At 45.8% G+C, this 13550-nt stretch overlaps 1 protein-coding gene and 1 non-coding gene across 7 annotated transcripts in view; both read left to right on the top strand.

The window, feature by feature from the left end:
• Positions 1-481: 481 nt before the first annotated feature.
• Positions 482-13550, top strand: part of LOC125956427 (uncharacterized) — an 84584-nt gene continuing 71515 nt past the window's right edge. For 2 of the 6 annotated variants that reach the window (XM_049688296.1, XM_049688290.1), the window contains exons 1-2: positions 566-817; positions 1471-1878. The gene's annotated coding sequence lies outside the window, so the exon portion shown is untranslated. Of the gene's footprint in view, positions 818-1470; positions 1879-13550 lie in introns of all 6 variants that reach the window. The other 4 variants (XM_049688295.1, XM_049688291.1, XM_049688293.1 and 1 more) reach the window with 4 other exon arrangements.
• On the top strand, positions 12225-12297 carry Trnak-cuu (transfer RNA lysine (anticodon CUU)). The gene has a single exon. It is a non-coding gene; the product is annotated as a tRNA-Lys (tRNA).

Genomic DNA, 13550 nt, shown 5'->3' with positions numbered 1-13550 from the left:
AAAAGTAAAGGGTTAAAACACACTATCAGCATGCGATATAGGGAGTATAGCAATATTGTTCATTGTGTGTTTTTTTTCCCTATTTTACTAGCTTAATAAAATATCTATTCAAAGGTAATAGCTTAGAAAAAGGGAAAAAAGAAGAATACGCAGAGTGTTAAGCGAGTGAGATAGAAACGAAAAGACGCGTGCTTTTTAAGATTCCACAATCGACTTCACTTTGAAATTGAAGTTGAAATTTGAGGTTGGATTGATCCAATGTATACTACCGCACCGTGGATTTGTTCAGAACTCCGTGCATGACGGATACAAATGAACGTGGATGGGGGCCTTAAAACTCTCATTTTTTTAGTGTGTGTGTGTGCTGTGCTCTCAAACCACTCACTCTCATAACACACACACACACACGGCGGTGCGTGTACGTATAGAGCTTGCAGAGGGATTGGTGCGATACACCCGCGCATATCTCGTTCGTTTCTTGCTCGTTCGTTCGCTCGTTCGCTCGTTTCTCGCTCGTTCGCTCGCTTTTAAAAACAAACTGGCGAGCGAGAAGGTACGTCGTCCTCGGTGCGTTTCGCGAACGTCGCGCCGGGCCCCAGAATCTTCTTTCAAAGCCAACTCCCCGGGTCCTTCTTTTTCCAAATTTCCAATATTTAGTGAGCTAGGGAAAGGTGATTTTTTTTCGGTGTAAGATTGTGTGGAACTAGTGTCCCGAGCATCCCGAGAGGAACCTGTCGCAGGCGGTGACAAGTGCGATGAATGTACCGCAAGTGGTGGTGCTGTTCAGAAACCGTAAAAAAGGCTCCCAGAAGAGAAGGTATTCCTATAGTCCTTGCCTGATTCTGCGCGACCTCGGCGTCGTCGCGACGCCCTGTACGTGTGTGTGTGTGTAGGTGCACAGTGCGTGTGTGGGTGCGTATGTGCCGAAATGTGCGTGCGTGTGTGCGGTTGTGTGTGGGTGCGTACGCACTTGATGTTCTGTGAGGTTCTGCGAGGCTCGCCTTGAAGGAAAAAAGAGAAAAAGGGTCGCGCCAGGCAGCAGCTTTTCGTCCCGGTATTTTTGACCACCACCTTCTTCGTCTGGCTACTGAATTCGTGCCGCGGTCATGCCATTTTAAATGGCAAGTTTGTTTACGCTACGCAAACTCTGCGAAATCGTGGATATCCGTGCTGTCGATGGGGAGCGTGTTGAGCGGCGGCCGTTGGTTGCTTAGAAGAAAAAAAATGTTTAAAATCTTTAACGTCGGTGACTAGTGATGATGGTGGTGATTCCAGCAGTGCGCGTAGTCGGCTTTTGTGGGGAAGGGTTTTCTTCGGAGCCTTTTTCTTCACTTTCACAGCAGCAGGTTGATGATGTGACACGATATTCTGGTGTGAGGGGCATGGGCTCTGGAGGGGTTTACTCTTGTGATACTTATTTGTTTATCCGTTTTCTCTTCTTTCTCTTTCCCTGTTTCTGTTTCCGTGCAGTGTGCGTCATGTGTTTTAAGTGTGCTCCCGAGAGTTAGTGTGATCATCGTTGTTTGAATTGTCTGGCCATATTGACGGCAGAACGCGTGTACCAAGGAAGGGTTTTTGCGTGCTGAAGTGTGCAAAATTAAAGAATCCGCCTCAGAACGGAACGTGAATGTGAAAACGATAGCGGTGGTTGTGGCCCTTTCTAACGCTGGCAAGAAGTTAATCAAAGTGTGCATGCGTGTGTGTGTGTTTGTGCGTGTGATTGTTGCTCCTATCTACGCACCTGCCATCAACGGAATTCCGAGAGTGTTTTATCGTCTTCGAGATTAAGCGGATTTTTGGTGATTCGTGGAACTTCGGCCACCCTTTCGGCCATAAATCGATCGAACACCCTGCGAGTCCTCTACCGTGTGCCTCAAGGTAAGTGGATTAGTAATTCATCGTCATCAGCCGCACAACACCTGGGTACTAGATCAGTGACGAATACATTATTGCGAGGTCCTTCATAACCTCAAAATGTAAGCTCCACCTTGCAAGGGACAATTTAAACCATATCCGAGATACAATCAATCATCTCAAGTAAAATCTACATGTAACTGAAACAATTGTACAGCTAGACTGACCAAGTTGGATCATCTCAAGATCTTCGACCTCTACTGCTCAGGTATGAGTAAACGGTCTAGTACGTTGGTGGGTGTTTGAAGGTATTGTTACCGGCCATCTTCAATGAAAACGTGTGTTGTGCAAACCGCGCGCGAGGAATGCCAAGTTGATGCTCTTCGAGTTTTCGATCACGGAACGTATCGCGGATAATTGTTTGCGTGTTCCGTTTGTGCGAGCGCGTTGGTACCTCGATCGTGGTCACGGCTCATCGGAGCGTAATATGAACCTCGAGTTCGCACCACGACGACGACGACGATGATGCCGCCACTGGTGGTGGTCAATGTCAAGAACACAGGGAAGTGTTTTGTGTGCTGTTGTTTATACGCGGCCACGACGGCGCCGAAAAGATGTTTGAACCCCCGCGGCCACATCTTGGACTACTGGCCTTAAAGTTATTGTTGTTACAAGTGTTGTGCACTTGTTCGCGGGTTATGGGCGGCCAGGTGCAAGGTGGTGTTGCTATCCGGATCCAGGGGGGGGGTGGGTGCGTAATGAAGTGTGGCCTTCGGGTGCGGTACAGGTTTTCAGTTTGTTCGATACGCAATGGGCACTGGTGTACTCGTATTACGTTATCAACTCCAAGAACTAGAACAGGTCCTACGTCGTCGCGCACGCCTTTCGAGAAGAACTAGAGCAGAGGGTGGGGGGGGGGGGAGGGTAAGGTGCTGTTTACGCCATTTTTACGCCTTCATTCGCCGCGGAGGCCACTATACACGTGTGTGTGCCTGAGGTGAAGCCGGTAGAGAGAGGGGGGGTTGGTAAAAGTAAAGAAACAGTGAACGGAACCAACCAGGCCACAATCTGGCCAAACATTTACCAACCGTAAACGCAAAATGTGCGCCCTGGCTGGCACCCCGTGCACACACACACACGCATACCCGCGGGTTGAACGAGGTTGGTGATCGAAACTCGAGACTTTGATGATGATGTCATCCGGAGAGACCGCGGTATCGTAGGAGCCGAGAGTGTACCGAGTGTATGGTCTCGGCAATATTGTCTCCACTAGAACAGATCCCACCCCCCCGGTCGAGCACCGCTGGTGGTCGTTGTTGGGACTTTTGTTTTACAATCTTCTGTTGCCAAGAGTATCATAACATCTTAAGGAACTCTAGAACCAGTTGGGATCGAAGACAATACTACGCCAGGATAATGTCATTCGGATCTGTAGAGAGCCAGAATCGTGATTGTTCCAGGTCTGTTGTCAGAGATCGTGATGTATGGTCGAATGGCCAAAGACCGGTGACCACAGTGGAGTATCAAAGATCAAACTCCTCGTGGGTTTTGAGCCACAAAGTACATGATAACCAGCTCCACTGGCCGGTTGCGGTTTCGATTTGCGGTCCAATCGAAAGAGAGATATAACGTACTGGGTGTGTGGTGTGTGTGGGTTGTGCGATTGTGTCCCATTCCCTCGGACCCTCGCACACTCCCGCATCACGCTGCCAGAATTTCGCAGACTCGATTATGCAATCAGTCGTCTGATGATAGTATCCTCCCTGTTTCCTGTTTAATGGGGGGGGGGGGGGGCCTCCAATCCGGGCAATTCGCCCACCCGATGGCCCAGTGACTTTTGCTTACCACGTCACCGATACCGCGGTCATTCTGGGGAGCGGATGGCACCGCATGGCACCGCGTGGCGGCACCGCGATTGAAGGGAAGGAACATTGTGTTATCTTGTTTTTGGCCCCGAGAGGAGGAGCAGCGTATCAAATGTGCGCCCCATAAAAAACGGCGGTACTGATAGACTGAAGTGTTTGAATAATATTACAATTTGAATTGCACTGATTGTCGTTTTGGGTACTTTCATAATTACGCACGTTCCATAATCAGTAGCAAAATGGTGGTAGAACCCATTTAATATAATGCGTTATCTGTGGTAGTTCTTTTCGTTCTTATGTTTGCATTCAAGTGAATCATTGAAAATTGACTTCCTGTTGTATTATACACTAGTCACACATTTTTGCTTGTTTTGAAGTCGAAAAATCAACCACGTCTGCGTAGTGAGAAATTATTGATTTTAGAAAACTCCTAATTTTTAAAAGGGAAACTCAAGTTTTGTAGATATGAACGTCTTAGAATATTCAACGCTAAATGATAGCATGTGCGATCATAACTGTTTGTATTGCATGTACAAATACATGACCTACAAATGAGCTGGAAAATTGTTAACATGATTTCGCATCAAGCGGAATTGATGAATGAAGTTTAAAAGCAACCCAAAACAAATTAGCCATTTAACAATTCAACCATTTCTATCAATTATGAATCGGTTCACATAAACAAGGTTGATGGGTTTTCATTTAACAATTGGTAATGAGTCTTGCGACAAGACATTTTAGGAGCGAAAGTAATGATCCAAATGATGATGTAGTTAAGGCCTTTAATACTGAATTTAATATCGATAACACTGAATCTGAGGAGATGTTGTTTAGTTTCCTCTTTGCTATTTATTTGATATTGCTACAGACCTACAGACTTAATAGGAAAAAGTCTCTTAGACATGTTAAAAATTCGTCTAAATCTAAATATTACCCGATAGCACAATAAAAAAACAAACCCAAAGGAGAATAATTGAGAATGTATTGACAAATATCGCCAGAAAAATAGAGGAGCTCTTTATTCTCTAGCTACTATTGTATATATGAAATAGCTTATTTGTCAAGTTGATTACTAGAATGTTCAGGAGAACATCCTAAGTTAGTTAAATGGTTTTTGAAGAGAACCTTTATCGGCAATCGAAGAATTAAACAAATTTAAAAAATGCCTAAATAAAGGTGGCATAATACAACATTTAAAATGAAACCTACTCGTCCCTCAACATCGAACGGTTCTCGATCACAATACCTACCTTCACTTCACTTCACACATCAAGCCGAGTCGACGACCATTTGCAACGGGGAATTAAATGCGTAAAATTCGTGACAGGCAATAGCTGAAATAGCGTTTGTAAACATGGGACTTTTCGAAACTCCCAACGATGGGCCCGAGAGAAAGCATTTACCATACAGCGTGTGTCGAAGCCCCCTTCCTCCTCAGCACACAGCACCATTTTTCGGCTGAAAGTCTTCCGTTTTCGGCCCACACATTCTCTGCTGCTTCATGGTGTTTGAATGTTTTATCACCTTTCTTTCCTGTGCGATTTGCAAAATTACTCCCTTGCCTATGTTAGGGGATGTTTTGTTTTGTTCTCTTTTTATTTCTTTGGTTTTGGGACTGGCCCCTTGTCATACGGTGCAAATTCGCCACAAAAAAAAAACGTGGAGGTCCCATGTCGATCGTGGTGCCACCACACCAAAGGGAACGCATATTTGATAATTTGATCAATATTACGAATACGGGCTGGCTCTATCCCCTAGCGAAGGATGGAGCGAGTCGTCCCCAAAAACGAACGGAAGCGAAAGGAAGCGTTCCCGAAAAATTTTCACACGGAACAGCCCACCCGAAACCCACCATATCCACCCTTATTTTTGGTCGTGGAACATGCCCTCCAGGACGCGCCAGGACGCGCCAGGACGACTCTGTTGGGGGGGTGCGATCCGTGCAATAGTGCTAGTGAGGACATTCGTTAACAGCGCGAGTGTAAACAAAACGCATACATTGACATGTCCGCTTCGTATTCCCCACCCAGAACCGGGGGCGACAAAGGGCCCCACAGATACCACCAGCACTGGGGCGGTTCGCATCGGGCATATCGGGCCCGGACCGGGAAAGTCTGCTAACCTCATGCTCCCCTCCCACCATCCGCCGCGGAAAAGGGTCTTCGTGAGTCGATAAGGATGCGTCTGCGCCCTACGTCCCTAGCAGTGTTGCGGCTGTGTTAGTGAGCAGTAGCAGCACTAGCAACAGTAGGCGTATATGTTTAGGGTGGTAGTAATGTTGCGATGCCCCCTATCAGGAGAAACGGACGAAAAGCTCTGGGGCCATAGTCTGTCATTTTTGGTGGCGTTGTGCATTGTTTTATCATAAAGCAGAACATTTGCATTTACTTGAGTGCCTAGCAACGAATTGAAGGTCTTAAAATGCACACTTAACTGTACAAGTTATGCAGACATTAACTAGGAATGTGCAAAGGTATATTAGCAGTTCTTCATTACTTTATTCTAATAGACTTTAGTATGACTTACAATCATGACCGTTCATGACAAGCGTAACCCCCCGGCGACTTTCGCTTCTCTACCTATACTACCTAGCTCGGTTTCTTTATGAATCCTGCATCGAAAAGCCAAACCAACAACATTCGTAATAGACAACCTACCTTCAGCAGCATGTCGGATCGTGAAAATCATGCGAAATGATGCAGCATATTTTTGGGCGCGGGGGCACCAAACGAACTCTAGCTTCTTCCAGTAACTATGTGCGTGGATATCCAAGGGGAAAGCATCCCGTTCCCGGGTTGTTTGTTTCTCTTTTTTTTTATTGCTCGAGACCATTCTGCGTATGGCCGAAGGTTCCTCTCTCTTTTCGTGGACTGGGCTTTTTGGCTTTTCCTCTTGTTTTGGGCTGTTACTGGTGGTCGTACTGGCCTGGCCGCTTGCCTGCTTGTCGATAACACTTGCCCCCCGGTCGGAATGTATCGCACAGTATCAAAAGTGAATCGCTGGAAGCATCCCAAGCGTGTGCCCTGTGCCTGTGCCACTGTCTGTGGCGATACATACGTGATGATATGTAGTTTCGGGCTGGGCGAACACGCCTGGAACTGGCGCCAGCTATCCGCGGTCGATCCCCGATGGTCGATGCAAAAGCTTCGAAACGATCATTGCCCGGTGGCTAAGAGGCGCTTGCCTCGGGGTCATTGTTGGCCAATTACGTTGATGGTTCTGGAAGAACAGCACTTAGGCCGGCGTGATGTATCTCGGCTTCGTCGGGGGGTTTTTGGTTTTGATACAATCCCATCCACATCCAGTCCAGGAAGATGATTACAGATTCGGGATAGAAATTCCAGGCAGGCAACTGGGACTGGGTATAAGATATTTAGTTTGGGTCATAAAAAGCCCCAAAATGTATTAAAGTCCCTCGTATGGATGTGGTTACGTAGGGAGGGAATGAAAATATCCACACAGAAGGTAATGTTTGTCATACGTTGTTCAGTTATCAATGAGTGCGCTTCCTCGCCGTTAAACACTACGCTGCGTCGTTGGCGCTACTATACTTTGTGCCGTTGTGCCATCTTTATAGAGGCATCTTTTTTCAATTCCCCTTGTCTCGGCGGGCCCTACCTTTCGCGACCGGCTGAAGATGAGCGTACAGCGTGAATAGAAACCGAGAATCCCTAAAGGGGGAGGAACCGTTGATACCTAGGCGTCGGCCATACGGCCATTGACCTTTTCTGACGCTCTTCTTCCCCCCCCCCGAGGGAGCTATTTCTTTCATGCAAACCATCATCGCCATTGAAGACCGTTGAGCGTGTTGAGATATGTCTGGGATAATGTCGCAGATGGGAGAAATACGCGACCAAGGGAATTACCGGAGTGCACGGGGAGGGAGGGAGGGGGTACTACAACGCGCCTATTTGAAGACGAATATGCTTTATATGCTCGAACAAGCATAGAGAATATCTTGTCGTATCCGTGTAAGTCTCCGGTCCGCCGGTGGTATGAGTGGAATGTCTCTCCGTATGGGACTATCAGTCAATGAAGCGTACAGGTTGTAGCAGTGGTTTTTTTGAATGGAAATCATCTCCCATGTTGTACGCCGCCATCCTTTCATTTACGAGATTGTCTCGACGAACCGTACTCAACGCTGATGAATGCCTTTGTTGACTGTCTGAAAACAATCGTTGAACGAATGCTGAAAGTAGAACGCTTTTATTTATATAGAAATCATAAGCAAACTGTTAAGTAAAACTTGCAAAAAACCAAATTGCTCAAGTTATAATTCTAGTTCTACCCCTTCCATAACGTGGGTTCTACATCGAGCACACGTTCTGGACGAGTAAGCTATCAATTCTCTTTATAAGTGGTTATCACTTTCATTGTTTAATGATAGAGGATAGGAAGTGATGAAAACCCCGGACCCGGACGACGCTCGGTTGTCTTCGCACTTCTTCTACGTCGATGGCGTATGTCCAGGGAACTATAATTGTCAGCTTTCATAGATTGGCTCCGTCATTTCCTGTCGGTATCTTTTTTTATTACTATCTTCGCTGGCTTAACGCGCCCGCCTTATTAATTGACAAAAAAAAAGAAGCTCACCCAGGAAGAAGAGAGAAATATGTTTTCAACGCAAAAATGGAGTCATTTGACCGATGATCACTGGTCATTCGAAACCTTTTGTGCGTTTGTGTGATTAAAATCATATGGATTCACACACAATTCACCAAAGATAGCTTTAATGATCAGAAGCCTTATCTAACAACAATGTCAAACGCTGAAGCGGTAACAAATTGTCCAACATTATTAGTTGTTCTTAGTGAGCGATCAGCATCTGCTTCTGATTGCTATCTGAAGATCAGAACGAACAACGACACAAAGGCAGGGGGCCCGGGTGTTAAAAATCTTAGACCCCCAAAAACTAACGGGCTTCTTCCGTTTAGGGGTAGCATTCCGATGCACACAGCATAGGAGAAGGTGCCGAATTAACGATCCCCCCAAACACTCTCCATGGTGCTGTCCATTGTTCGATATTATATGATTCAAGAAAGGGCAACGGGAATTTCCGATCGATCGAATACGTCGCGTCGCTCTAAGGTCGTGGTTAAGGAATGGTCGTCATTAGAATTTCGCTCCATCCATCACTTGAGACCCGCGAGAACCCGTTACTCACAGCGTGGACCTTTCCTGTTCTGTTCCGTTCTGTTCGCTCGCACGCTCGCATTTATAGTGGCATCCCGGAGGAATTATCGTCTTTCGGGAACTTAAAACTGCTTGAGTTTGATTTCTCGAGAATCGGCGGAACCGACTTTGTGCAGTCAATAGTCCTAAATTTTTAGCCCCCCTCCGGACCCTTATTTTAACGATCCGTTGATTCATAATTGAGCATTTGATGGAGCCGTCAATAGTAAATCTGGCATTGATTACCCTGTTGCTGGTGTTCGGTTCTCTTCTGCTACACACACACACACACACACACATGATCATCGCACGGTGAGGTCAAGGCCATAAAACCAAGGCGTGCAGAATGGTTCGACGAGGAGCGACGGCAAGAGCTGCGGAATTATGCAAACGGCTCAACCATGGCTAAAAAAAAAAGAGAAGGGAATCGTCAATCACGCTCATCCCATCAAGAACGCGGACCGTTCTACAACACTCAAAGTAATGACCGCGTTGGCGTTGGGTCTCAAATTCTAACTCCCAGAACCACCCAGTCCAGTGTGTAGCAAAACTAAAAAAAACGAAGATCAACGCTCGTCTAGAGTGTTGTGCCTGATTCCCATTTTTAGCACTTCTAATGAGGTGGATTTGTTTCACACTCATGAAGAAACCAGTCTTCCGTAACACTCCGCGTAGTGTGTGTTGTTGGAAACATGTTTATCAGAATAGTAGTTGAACATTTCGAGGTGCTTCGTGTAAGATACACACACTTCACGCGGCATTTAGAACGTATTTGATATAGTTCTTGCTCCAGATAATTATTTTGGGATTGATCATCGATTTTAATTTGAACTGTATTTCAATACATTACATTTCTTTCCAGATACTTACAAGATGACATATTTTTATAACTATGATCGTCTATTAAAATTAAAATTGAGCTCTGTTGCATATGTCCAATCGCATCCAAAATAGAATCAATTAATTCCTAACGGATTATACGAGTTTCCCAATTTAACCGGCGTCGAAAAGGGGTCGGCACAGGAAATTGACTGTCTAGTCGGGCATTTCTTCTGTTTATATTAGTGGCTTGGTGTTGGATGATGTTTCCCCATTGCATACGCTCAATGCTTGAGTGTATTAGCAAAGATTCGTTAAACCTATTACGAAAGGTACGTCCCTCCCGAATAAGACCAAAGATTGGTGAGTTGCTGCTATTCATCAACAATTTCTTGATATTTTGGAAAGGTGCTTTTTGCTGTGGGAAAAATGTCTTACCTTTGATGACATTTACGTAACTGATAATAATTCCGTACGAAGAAAAAAAACCCTTTTAGGTGACTGATTGCCCGGAAACGATTATGTTTAACCTGCTTTAACGCTTGATTTCGTTAAAATCAAATCATTTCGACCCTCAACGACGAAAAACGAAACAGATATCGTTTCTAATATTATCATGTGATAGGTTGTCGTTTGAAAGTCACACATTCCAATCCACCACAGCCCGGAGTTTCGACTTGAAAACACCTTTCTCTCTCGCCATCCGCTCGCTCTTGGCCAAGAAGCAGCTATCCCGTTCGTTCGTTCGTCCGTTCGTTCACTCGACTCTTTTGGGGGGCTATCTCTCGGGATCCAAAGTTGCCCCTTTTCCTTAAGGCTTACTGGAAACTGGATGGAAAAACAAAATTCTTCAATCGAATGGATCAACCAAACAAAGTCGCCGGGAATCAATCGAGCATGTAAATTCGCAGTCGCAAAGTGGGTTGGAGGGAGATGGGCCGCACAATGCGTAAGAAAGTTGGCAATTAAAGTGTTTAAATAGTCGTGAAATTACTTCGTCTTCGTCTGGTGTGTTTGCCCATTGTTGGGCGCACACGAATAGCGGAAGGTAAGCGAGAGCGCGGATCCTGTAAAGTGCGCGGCGGCTGCACTCAAAGTCCAGCCTTTTTTTCCATTCCATTTTCCTTCCCATTCATGATAATGGGGCCCTCGGGGGCCTCACTTCTCATGCTAGAAAAGCGCCACAATTTATCGGCGAGAATTAAAAGAACACCAGATAGCCGGCTATAATCCCACACACCCTTTCCTCTTCTCACTACTGCTCCTGCTGCTGCTGCTGCTGCTGCTATCCGTGGTTCCATTTTGTGTTGAAAGCATCGTAAAACGTTCGGTTCCGTCGCTTTATGGTCCATATTATGCACATGCTAGAGATTCAGGACTTGGAAAGAAGAGGTGTTGTTCTGAACTATGAACCATATAATCGGAACGAATAATCCGTCCGACGTTCTCTACCGGCGCTCCGGGTACATCAAACGGACGCGCTAACCGTCGTTGCAGAACCGACCGTCTGCTGTTGATCTATTTTTCTGTCTTTTTGGTTTCGGTCCAAATGGAGGATCGGTCCGATGACGACGGAGGGGGGAGGAGGAAATCAATTTTTCTAAAACCTGTCTATCTGAATCGATCTTCCCTCCCCCAACAGTGTGTGTGCCGTGCGATTCTCACACGGTGATGTTGAAATATCAAACATCTATGCAAAAAAAAATGGTCCATTAATTGCCTTGACCGATTATTAACACCAGCAGCTCGCAGTTCATGTGCTCAGCGGGCGGGCAGAGCCCCGCCAGCAGGTAGAACATGTGAGTTCAAGGTCTCCCACGTTAGGTCGGTTTTTAATGACGTTCGCTAGTGGACGTTCAGCCATTTTCAGATGGATTGGACGATAAGATGCGAAACCGACATCATTGGTTATCTCTCTGTTCGATCTCTAGCTCTCGTATTAAACAGCCACCAAAACATCAGATTAGCTATATCTTGAGAGCTTTTTTTTAAGTTGACGTCTAATCCTGTGTAATCAACGAAGCCCTCAAGGGGTGTCTGACTAGCGTTGCAATCGACGTGTGTTTTTTAAACCTCAACAAAAGTCACAACATTTTACATTCTGCTATCAAAGTAATGTCTACGGCAACGGCTTCAGAAATCAATTCTCACGAACTTTTGTAATTCAGATCTTTTTATTAGAAAAATGTGACTAAAGTGTAATATCTCCTTTCTGGTTTGAAGAACATTGAACTTTATGCTTCATCTGTTTTGAGAAGCATTCACTCGTTTATCAGTTTCCCATTACTCTATCTCGAGTAATTGTATTGCCTAACATATAAGTTTTTATCTTTATTTCAGTTGGTTTTTCATTGTGTATTATGCTGAGTAACTAAATTAAATCTATCCATATGTTGCAAAATGCATGCGACAACAACCTGGGAACATCTTTACGTTAGTTTACGCAATCTGCAATACTGACACAAAGTTTACGAATCATCGATTTAAAACGCAGACAGTTCGCACCTTTTACAAGCCCGGCTAGCTCAGTCGGTAGAGCATGAGACTCTTAATCTCAGGGTCGTGGGTTCGAGCCCCACGTTGGGCGCGCGAGAGAAATCTTTTTTTCATTCACATATTTGTTTCATTTTTAATTATTTGTATTGAAACGATAAAATATCGCACCGATATCATCATATATGCGTTTAGTTGTTGTTGTTGTAGGTAGAGCTTTATTTTTATTGCAGACGAATGTGTTTCTTTTACGACGTGGCTAATTGGACCTCTCCCGTGCGCTCCCCGCGGTGGATGGTTTTATTTGTAGCTTGAGCAGAAACTATATGCTCAAGATATTACCACCAACCAGGCACACGAGCACACGGGCCTGCAATAATGGAGTCATTTCACTAGACGTGCGTGTGTGACGCCTTGTAACAACACTTCGACAACAATATACTTTTGATTGGCCATCGGCCCAGGGGGGGTAGGGTGTAAAAGAGATTCGGCTTCACGCACCTGAGCGCATTAATTGCGCTCTCTTGTTACCAAGAACGCGTCCCGACCAGGACCAGACCGGACTAGACCGAAGCATAACCGTGGCGTAATTTATTCGCGCGACATTTCGCTGCCCCGCCGACCGATGCGATGCGATCCGGCGTTGATGCTGGTGGTTTTCCTTGAGCCACTCGAACCCCGCGGGCTAATTAAAGCGAACGTTTTATTGTCATACCAATTTTCGCACGTCCGTCCGGGGTCGGTTTTGCGATATATTTTGTCTCGTCCCCCAATCCGATTGGCCCGGTGCCTGTGGTGTACTGTTGTTCTGTTCGAGTTTTTGCGAATGCCAATGCGCATTGCGCTTGAAACACGCGGAAAACGCAGCAACGCAAGGCGCAAGCGACAGAGGCACGCGCTTTGTCGCGACTGTTTTGTTTTTAAAGATTGCTTTTCGCAGCTTCCTGAACGGTGCATCTGAAGGTGAATAATCTGTTCGTGCACAGGTGCTGGAGTGATGGCACACGCCGCCAAGATGCGTCTTCGATGCCAAAACAAGGCCTTTATCATCGGCCTCTTGGGTTTGTAACATTGTCAATGGCCACGTCCAGCGATGTGCGTCTGCGTCTATCTCGAAATGTTGCCAATTATGTTCACCTTCGGGCGGGGCAGGGGATGGTGTGCAGCCTCTCCCCCTCCCTTCGCGGATTTTGTCTAGTGTGGTCCTTAGTGCTTCTTTATGGTCAAGACAAAAGCGAAACTTTGGTCGACGACACACGCAAAAAAACAACGGCAGCGCAACAAAAAAACAAAAACGGACAAACGGTCCAGCTGCTGCTGCTGAGCGTCTGTGAAATCAAAGAAACT

This window comes from Anopheles darlingi, chromosome 3, assembly GCF_943734745.1.
Source record: "Anopheles darlingi chromosome 3, idAnoDarlMG_H_01, whole genome shotgun sequence".
Classification (NCBI taxonomy): domain Eukaryota; kingdom Metazoa; phylum Arthropoda; class Insecta; order Diptera; family Culicidae; genus Anopheles; species Anopheles darlingi.
Note: the sequence above shows the minus strand (reverse complement) of the source record. Positions and strands in the feature narration are given on the sequence as shown.